The 10236-nt window shown below is 35.1% G+C and overlaps 1 long non-coding RNA gene across 1 annotated transcript; it reads right to left on the reverse strand.

The window, feature by feature from the left end:
* Positions 1 to 5808: 5808 nt before the first annotated feature.
* LOC105440582 lies at positions 5809 to 9392 on the reverse strand. Its single transcript, XR_971717.2, has 3 exons — positions 9219 to 9392; positions 7972 to 8068; positions 5809 to 7690 (listed from the first exon to the last, which is right to left on the reverse strand). It is a non-coding gene; the product is annotated as an uncharacterized LOC105440582 (long non-coding RNA).
* Between the last annotated feature and the right edge of the window lie 844 nt (positions 9393 to 10236).

Consider the following 10236-nt stretch of genomic DNA (forward strand, 5'->3'; position numbering starts at 1 on the left):
GTGAAATTGAAACGTAAAGTAATACAATCATGTAGTACATTCTTGTTTAGAATAATATTTTCAATAATATCCAGTCCATTTTCTAAAGGTTTCTTTCCTTTAGTTAAGTGTATGTAGCTTTAATATATATATGTTAGTGTACAAAACACTCCATTTCATTCGAGTACTTTGTTTTCACTAAATAATTTAAGGGACTCACGAAGCCACCGGAAGAAGAGCAATTGGCTTATCATGAAGAACTAACATCAAACTGCAACAAAATGATTTGTATAAATGTGAATAAGCAGAAAGGCTGCCATCTCATTTTCCCGTCTGAATGGGTTCTCTTCCTTACGTATATAAGTGCCCTTATTTTCTAAACTTTTTTTTTTTATATTTGTGTGTTTATTAAATTTTCAATCATATAAAAATTACATATTTACAAGTCATTGGTAATAATTAGACAAACCAAAAAACCAATATGTATAAGAACAACTAACAATAATGAAAGGACAAGAAAGTTATACAAAAAAAACATTATAGTAAAAAAAAATACACTGTACACATATAAATCATAGTTTGAACTCCAGTGCATAAAGGGGAGTGAGGGGGCACAGGAATAAAAGTTAAATCAACATGAGTATCATAAGTCAAATCGCCATTTCTTAAAATGCGAAACAAGCTTGTTCCTTTTTTTCGCTGAGAAATATTCAATATCTTTTTGTTTCTTTATAAAACTCTTAAAAAGATCAACACTTGGTAAATCCCCCTTACTTATTTCTAAACTTCCATGATGACCTATTACATTGTATAATGCTTTACCTAGTAAGATGCATTGATCGAGGTAATTTCAGGTATTACATATTGATGAGCTACTTGAAATTAACTAGGAGGTATGCGCGTATTGGGGAATGTGGCTTGCTGCTCTACTTTTTTAAAAAACTTCCCACGACATGTAATGAGTGTTTAGTATACATTATATGGGACGTACAGTGATAGATGGAAAGTTATTTCAGTATATTCGAAATGACTTTTAGGTAACTCCTTTTTCCTCCCACTTCATCAACATTCATTCATTTCATTTCATCTACATTATTTCAAGAAATGCATTCAGAAAATGAAGAAGAAAAAAAGAAACGAAAAAAATAGGTGTAAAGAAAATATTGTCGGCGAAGCATTTGTCGTAGTACTAGTAGCATTTGTAGTTTATGGGACACTTTTTGGGCGGAGCAAATGTCGTCGGAGCAAATGTCGGCGGAGCAATTGTCGCTTCAGGCGGAGCAATTGTCGGCGGAGCAATTGTCGGCGGAGCAAATGTCGGTGGAGCAAATGTCGGCGGAGCAAATGTCGGCGGAGCAATTGTCGCTTCAGGCGGAGCAATTGTCGGCGGAGCAATTGTCGGCGGAGCAAATGTCGGCGGAGCAAGTGTCGCTTCAGGCGGAGCAAATGTCGGCGGAGCAAATGTCGGCGGAGCAATTGTCGCGTTTTGCGGAGCAATTGACGGCGGAGCAATTGTCGGCGGAGCAATTGTCGGCGGAGCAATTGTCGGCGGAGCATCTGTCGGCGGAGCAATTGTCGGCGGAGCAACTGTCGGCGGAGCAACTGTCGGCGGAGCAACTGTCGGCGGAGCATTTGACGTCGGAGCAAATGTCGCGGAGCAAATGTCGCGGAGCAATTGTCGCGTTTTGCGGAGTAAATGTCGGCGGAGCAATCGTCGGCGGAGCATGTGTCGGGTTACCCCCCCATAACGATTCACTGTATCCACAAAAATAAATTCATGGACAAATTTGAAATCTAAATATCTTTAGGGAGCTAACACAAATATATTGAGGCTCAATAAGGAGCAAAGCATCGAGAATTGTACATTATAATTTTCTGACCCTTTAGAATGCTAGTGTTATACTGGCGCGTTAAATTACGAGATCCTGAAGCCCATGCGAGGAAGCAAAGCGAAGGAGCTTCAGCTAATTTTGTACCTTAAACCCTTCAAATCTCTATTTTTAATACAATTTACCCTACGTAATAGGAGCGCACAATCATACAAATGAAATCCAACCATGATAGCAGACTACCCTAGATACCCTAGATGAATAAAGACAATCAGACAAGTAGACTGGTGAAAGTTATACATTGATGAACTTAGTGTTGTAGTCACTATAGGAATGAACTCTTCCAATCGGCTGGATCAGAAACGTCTATATGTGATGTAGTGACGGACAAATTTTTCCATTTTTGCCAACACACAGACTAAAATGTCTATTTACAAGAACGTATGAAAAGGTTTTCTCTCTTTAGAGAACCTATAATAATATGCTAACCATAATATATTTTGAGTAGTGACCCAAGGGAGAAGGCACTTAGGAGAAAAACATATATCATTAATGATATTTTTGTACACGACCACCGGGAGAATTGTCCGCGACTACGTCACAGTCCACTGGCCAGACTGCCAATTTGAGATTCGCATAGTGATCTCATTTATTTTTTATAAAAACATTAATAGCTTTCTTATTATTGGTCCGATTCATTTTAAAGTTTTGCCATTATGTGTATCGTATGTTTATCGTATTTTTCTGCTTTCACCCAAATGAACTTGTTACAAGGGTTGGCTTGCCCTTGAAGGGCCATGACTTTTATTCCTTTTTTCCCCTTTCTTTTCCTCTCTTTTCGCATTTATTGCACCCCATTTCTTTATCGTTTTTGCGCCCCCTTCAACTAACCACCCAGGACACGCGCCCCTATCTCTACATAATACTGTTCATGCGCTTTCTATGTTACTACCCCGTGGTGAATAGGAATAGTTGGGAGGAAAAAAAATGAATTTCAAAATAAAGTAAATTGATTTTTAAAAACCTTAAATTTCGATTTGAAGCAAATGGTATTTTTCGCACGTCCCATTTTCATTCGTTGTTCCGTGAGTACCTCAAAAATCCTATCTATATTATATCCATATCGGTTTGGCCTCTACAAGCTTATGCAATGGAAATAGTTCAAATATTTGTATAAGTAAAGTAAAGTAAAATGTTTTTAAAAACTTTGAATTTTGATTTGAAGGCAAAAGGTATTTTGCATGTTTCCATGACAAAATATTTCAGACAATTTCTATATAGAGTAATTTTCATTCGTTTCTTGTGACTACTCGATAGATCCTCTCCATATCCATATCGGTTTGGGCTGTACAAGCTATTGCAATGGATATAGTTCAAATATAATTTTGTATAAAATATGATTTTTTTTTTTTTTTTTTTTTTTTTTTAAACCCTCGAATCTTGAATGTTGGGTATGTTAGAAAGAAAGAAAAAAAACAGCATTTTGTGCTTTCATTCAATTTCTTGTTAATAAATTACAAACATAAGAATCTTGAGTATATCAGAAAAATTATAACCCAAGCTCTTTTTGCTTTCAATCTATTTCTTGTTACTAAATTTCAAACATAAAAACTCTAAAAAAAGACAAGCTGGGTAAGAAGCCAGAGAGGATAGAAAAGAAAATAAGGAATCTGTTAAGAAAAGTAAAATATGACCATAGACCATGTAAAGCTTAATTTTGATTTTTTGGACAAGTAAATCAGTATGCATATCGTACGATAGGCTTCTTTTGATTTTCCCAGGCTTTGTTGAAATATCTGTATTAATGGAAGATAATTGAGAACATATACTAAATACCAAATATTGATTTCAGTGATTGACAGCCTATGTTTATGGGGCCTGTATCATTACACTGAAAAGAAGATTAAAAAAGCAAAATAATGATTTACTTACATGCTGAATTTGCAAGTGTATAAATCGATGTTGAGCAGATAGAAATAATTTTGTGTCCGCTTCTGTTCAAGCAACCAAAATGATATGAACTGTCCCATCAGATGCGCTGATATCACATCACAAAATTCCATAAAAAATACAATGGGGGAAATATGACAGATTTCACTGCATTGTTCGGTTGAGTAAGTATGTGATCGTTTTTTACGAGCATTGACAAAATCGTCACTGTTTACACGAAGTGACGGTAGAGCGCGCAACTAAAAGAATGATATGAACTGTCCCATCAGATGCGCTGATATCACATCACAAAATTCCATAAAAAATACAATGGGGGAAATATGAAAGATTTCACTGCATTGTTCGGTTGAGTAAGTAAGTATGTGACCGTTTTTTGCGAGCATTAAAAAAACAGTCCCTGTTTTTACGAAGTGACGGTAGAGCGCGCAACTAAAAGAAAGTTAGTTTTGAAATAATCGCTTTCAAAGTTTCAAACCATAATCTCAACCTCTTTAATGTATCAAAGGCAAATAAATTTTATATCCTGGGATAGAAAATATCTCAATGTTTAGTTCTATGTTTAAATATTTCCATAATTTCTTATATTTTTGGGGGAAATGAGCTGTAAACATTACCGTCACTTCGTGAAAACACGAAATTCAAGGACGCGCTGTGATTTTGTTTTCACGAAGTGACGGTACGTAGCCGCGCGCGTAAAACATATGGGATTTTCCTCTCGTGGATGGAATTCCCGAAATGGACACTAAATACGGCAAAACGTTTTGTTTAATTGATGTACTGATAAAATAATTCAAACTGTGAAAAAGAGTACATTTTTCTCTTTCTATAGCTGCTTTTTCATATCTCTGTGTGAACTGTTAACACAACCGTCATTTCGTGAAAACACAAATTGCATAGAACGCTTTGATTTTGTTTTCACGAAGTGACGGTACGTAGCCGCGCGCGTAAAACGTATGGGACTTTTCCCTTGTGGATGGAATTCTCGAAATGGACACTAAAAACGGCATTATGTTTTGTTTAATTGATGTACAGATAAAATAATGCGAACTGAGAGATAGAGTACATTTTCCTCGTTTGGTAACTATTTTTGTTATTGATAAGAATAAACTGAATGTCTCTGTATGAACTTTTAAATTAACCGTCATTTCGTGAAAAAACAAATCACATAGAACGCTTGTATTTTGTTTTCACGAAGTGACGGCTCGTAGCCGAGCGCGTATAAAACATATAGGATTTTTATTGTGTGAAGCAATTTCATGAGATAGACACTGAAATACGGCAAAATTACTTGTTTAATATATGTATGGATAAAATAAGAGCACCTTTTCTTCTTTGTATAATTATGATGTTAGATGTGTGATGTCAGTTTTTGTTCACGAAGCTACGGCTCACAATAAATTAACTATCAATAGCACAGGTGGATATTGGCACAAAGTGCTTTTAAAAAGATTAATAAGCTATTCTCTTTAATTTTAAGAAATGGATATGTATATAATATTCTTTGAGGTTTAATTATCAGGTACAGTGTATGTATAGGGACTAGAGATTGCACTAAAGTTACTATTTACTTTCCACTTAAGAACACGTTCAAGTAGTCCCCCCTCTCTCTTTCTCTCTCTCTTTACCCCCTCCATCTCCGCTTAATATCACACAAATTCTGCCATTTCTTGTTGAAATTCATGCGAGTGATATTAGGGCTTTTGCTACTCTATTACTATGAGGAATTTCTAAAATTTTAGAGAGGGGCCTAGCTAAATATATTTTTTTCAGATAGGAAATAAAGCAAATATGTTAAGAAATATTTTTGAATGAAGGAAAAAGATTCAGTATTGACCATAATCTGTAGTTAACTACTCAACTCTGCAATATAAACACGGAAAATGAATTTCGACTGAGCAGTTTTAATTCAAACATTTGGAACAAGAACAGCAAGTGGAAAATGAAGCATAAATTCAAAAATATTAAATAATTCATACCAAACATATATTATGATCATCAATTATCATCAATACTGTATTGCATTTTGAAATGTACATTAAGGGTTTTGTGGAAAAGACTCATCAGTTATACATCCACGGAATACAAAGGTTATTTCATTCATTATACAGTACTTGTAAATATGCTAAAATGTCTTTATCTAATTCTTTATATACGACTTGGTTATCATGTTTATTCAGCAATCGTAGCGAGTAAATGCCACATGTGACATACAAAATGCTCGACATACATGTACTACATGTATCATGAAGTTTTTCAATGGGAAAAATGACTAATATAATCATCATCGTTACTTTTTTGTTCATCACTGTTTTTCATAAATATCTGGTGAGTAGAGTATCAGAACCAAGTCAGTTTACACAATCTCTTTCTAGGGTATTTCAATAAAATTTAGTACACAGTCTCAAACGCTACAAAGTTTACCAATGCTTAAAGGTTGTCTTCACCCAGGTAAACACGTAATCTCTGACTAAACTATTATCAGCTAAACAATGCATGATAAACATGGAAATATCAATTTGAGTAAACAATTTCATTTCTCATCAAACAGATACAATTAAAAACAGCAACATTATATTGTATGATCATTATAGGATAGTTTGAAGTACCAAATACAATTATGATGAGAATGACTATAGAAGTAACAAATTAAAACATTAAATGTGAATTAGTAACATTGTGTTTTAAGAGAAAAACCAATTATGGAAATGTAACTTATATTCATGTTCTAATGAAGGCATCAACCCCTGTGAATACAAACATTTAAAGAAAATAGATAAACAAATTCTTCAATACAAAGATACGATATGAGGATTCATGGAACTGGAATAAAAAAAAAAACTCTAATATGCATTACTGATTGAGGTAGGTATACCTGATAAATAGCAGTTCTGAGCTTTACATTTAAATATTAAAGATTTATGTTTGCAGGAGTTCATTACAATACTGTAACAGAAAACTGACACCTGTACGACCATTCAGTTCATTGTTTCAGAACTCACGGAAAATGTTACCAGTTTGCTTTAAATCAATTCATTGATTTTATAATCAATCCATTTCATTGTGATTACTAGTACACACAATTACAATTATGAGTGGAGTTTGCTTTATTTATGATATTCAAAATGTTTAAAATCAAACAGTATAAAAGAGAGATTGAGGTATTGAAACATTAAAGCATTGCCAAAACGATCAATGTAATTGATTCTAGTTTCTCAAGCATGCCCTTCAACGCAAGTTCTTCATGTTTCTTCACACATATGTCATCCAAGCGATAGTGGTTGAAGCAGCAAAGATCCTTGATCTAAACTGCTTGATAGTAAAAGGAAATAAGAGAAAGAAAAATCATAATTAAAAAAGTCCAAGTCAAAATCAATAAAAAATCATCAGAATTTCAATTATGAAAGGGAAACTTTACAGTGCATTATGATTGGGCGAAATTATTATGTGTAGTTTTGGTACCCAATTTTAGAGAGTCTCTTAATAAATTAAATACTTATTGTGGTATCACCTTAGTATTGGAAATTTTTGTTAAGGATTTAAAAAAAATTAGATGCTGACCTCGATAGGACCACTCATTCCCTTAACTTAGAGACCTAAGCATTAAAAACAATTAAGAATATCTTAAATTTTAACTATTGGGAAACAATCAAGAAGGAAAAAAGATACCTTTTGACTCGCTCACAAGCATAGACATTGGGTCATCATCAGAATCGCAATCGGAGCCGTCAGGAGACTTTAAGGGTCACCATGCCAAGTCACACATGCAGCTCTGACTGTGATCGGTGAATTGCTTCAACAGTGTTCGGTGAATTGCTTCAACGGTTCCATACCGCTCCCACTCTTAGGTCACTAAGCCAAGTCACATCTGCAGCTCTGTGTTCAGTGAATTATCAAGGACCCATCTTACCAGCATGTTGGTCCCTGTATCCAATCTAATTTTGTAGAATGAAAGAAATAATTACAATTTTCTTTCATTTTTTTGCAAGCAGAGGTAAGGAAATGAACCCAATATAATGTTTTGTACATCAAATTAATTAATAGGCATAACTGACCCCAAACAAAAGTTTTCAATTGCCCCTATTACCCCAAAATAGAATTTTCCAATTGCCCCTTCCAAACAACAACCACCCCTATGCACATAAGCAGTGAGTGTGCTTTAGTACTTTGCTGCTAAAATGTGATTTTCTTGAACAGATCATGAAACTATTCTCACCTGGATTTGTGTCTGGCCTGTGGCATTCTTGAAAAGTAGATGTACTTTCCCAGTGCTTCCTTCATATAAGTGCGAATTGTATCTACTGCATCTGAAACTAAGCGAAAGCAAAAACATCATCATAATTTCATTACCACTGAAGTGTAGGTAGTGAGACATGTACATCATCTGGTATGGTGCTTGCTTGGAAAATTCTTTAAAACACGAAGTGGAGTTGGGCAACATTTGCTGGTATCAAGAACAATTGTTTAAAATAATTTTTGTATAGGGTGAGGGACCAAGGGTACTAAAGTAAAGTGCTGCCTTTGAATATAACAGACACAGAGTACAGATAATGAGAGAAACTAAGCTAAACATGTGGACATTGTTCCCCAAAAGGTAGACTACTCATGATTACTTCAGTCTCAAAAATAAAGTATTCCTTTTTCGGATGGTGCCATTTATTCATTTTCAGGGCAGAACCGTATCTAATTTTTAATTTTTAATTAAATGTTCATCCATGTCCTTCTTTGCTTGAAAGGCAAATCATTGAATTCCCTAACAGTTAACCAGGAGGGGCTACATCCCAGGTCATCTCAGCTCAGCATGATAATAATTTTCATAACTCCCTTTGCCCTTGGCCATGTTGATGTTGGCCTTGGGCTTGGAGCCCTGAAATTTCTTAAACCCCAGGCACGCGTGCCTTAATTACAAGAAAGGTCTCAGTCTTGTCTAGATCCTGATCTACTCACCTCTAGATTCTAGATTGATGAGTAGTGGCTGACATAAACTGATAATTATAAAATGAAGATCTAGAGTAACTAGAGTTCTAGACTCTAAATCAAATTTATTATTAGCTAAATAGTAAATTAGGCCTACTGAAAAAATAAAAGTAAAACTCTAGTCTCTAGACTACTCTCTAACTTTTTGTAAAACTTTGTTCAAATTTATAACTTAAGCAGATATAAAAAGAACCTTATAGCATTAAAATTTGGTATGGAGCAAAATAAGAAAGACTCTTCACTTAAGTTATTTAGTCTAGATGCATATTTGTTAAGTCTAAGTTGATCTTTTTAGTTTTGGATCACATGATACTTCACTCCTTTATTCACTTACATGAAAATAAGTATATGGGGCGATATGTGGAACGGCGGTGTATTTTTCACACATTTCTGTGCTCATGGACATATCTATGGCTTACAAAGAATCGGAATGAATCAAAAGAGCGTACCACATTAATTTACCTAAAAAAATGTTTAAAAACTCACCTTTTCATGGTCTGTGACTGTTCCAAACTGCGAAATTTTCACTCCCGTCACTTCGTGAAAATATTAAAAGCAGGAAAAGAGCAAACGATGTTTTCACGAATTGACGGCTGTTAAGCGCGTACTTGGCCGTCACTTCGTGAAAACAGAAAATCCTTTTGCTATGGATTTTCTTGTTTACGTCATCGTCATAGTGACATAATTAGACATTATTATATACCTCATTTTAAGATTCTTTACTAATCCTGTCTTCTGATTGGTTGAAAATGCAGTCATGTTCTTAACCATGCCCGCTAATTGAAATTCATAGTCATTTTTCCCGGCTCTACCGGTTTATATCCATTTTTCATAGCACTTTTTCCATGGCTGTGAAACGTGACATCATTTTGCTGCGATCCCCATTTTGGTTTTCGTGTTACCGTATAAGTTTCTTTTTGTGCGATGACCGATGCGCAATACCGTTAACGGTGTTTGAGTGCAATTCGATTTTGGTCGCTGCATTCAGGCGACGAATCTACCAATCCACGCAGCGCAAAACATACAAAACTGTGTTGTAAACATCTACAACAAGTAGACTAGACGCACAGTCTGTGTAAATATGTTGCGAATTTGTGAATTTATAAAGTTACTGTTCATGTTCTACTGTTCTACTGGAGCACATCTTGTTGGTGATATCATCCTGTACAAAAGTTACTGTTCGTGTAAACGTGTTTGGTATTCCCTGTTCTACTGGAGCACAGCTTGTTGAATTTCATACTGTACACAAGTTATTGTTGGTGTTAAGATGGAAACCTAAATGGGTGAGTCAACATTTTCCTTTTTTTCGGTATATAAAATATATATTGACTGCTTTTAATATTCGAGGCATAGTGGTTTCTATAGGGTCTCGGGAAACTCACAACCTGCTATGACCCCGCGGCGCAAGCGCGTTGGGGTCATAGCAGGTTGTGAGTTTCCCTTGACCCTATAGAAACCACTATGCCTCTCAAAGCAGTCAATATATCCTTATTATGATCTGAAA

Source organism: Strongylocentrotus purpuratus, unplaced genomic scaffold (genome assembly GCF_000002235.5).
Source record: "Strongylocentrotus purpuratus isolate Spur 01 unplaced genomic scaffold, Spur_5.0 spur5_scaffold_2, whole genome shotgun sequence".
Taxonomy (NCBI): Eukaryota; Metazoa; Echinodermata; class Echinoidea; order Camarodonta; family Strongylocentrotidae; genus Strongylocentrotus; species Strongylocentrotus purpuratus.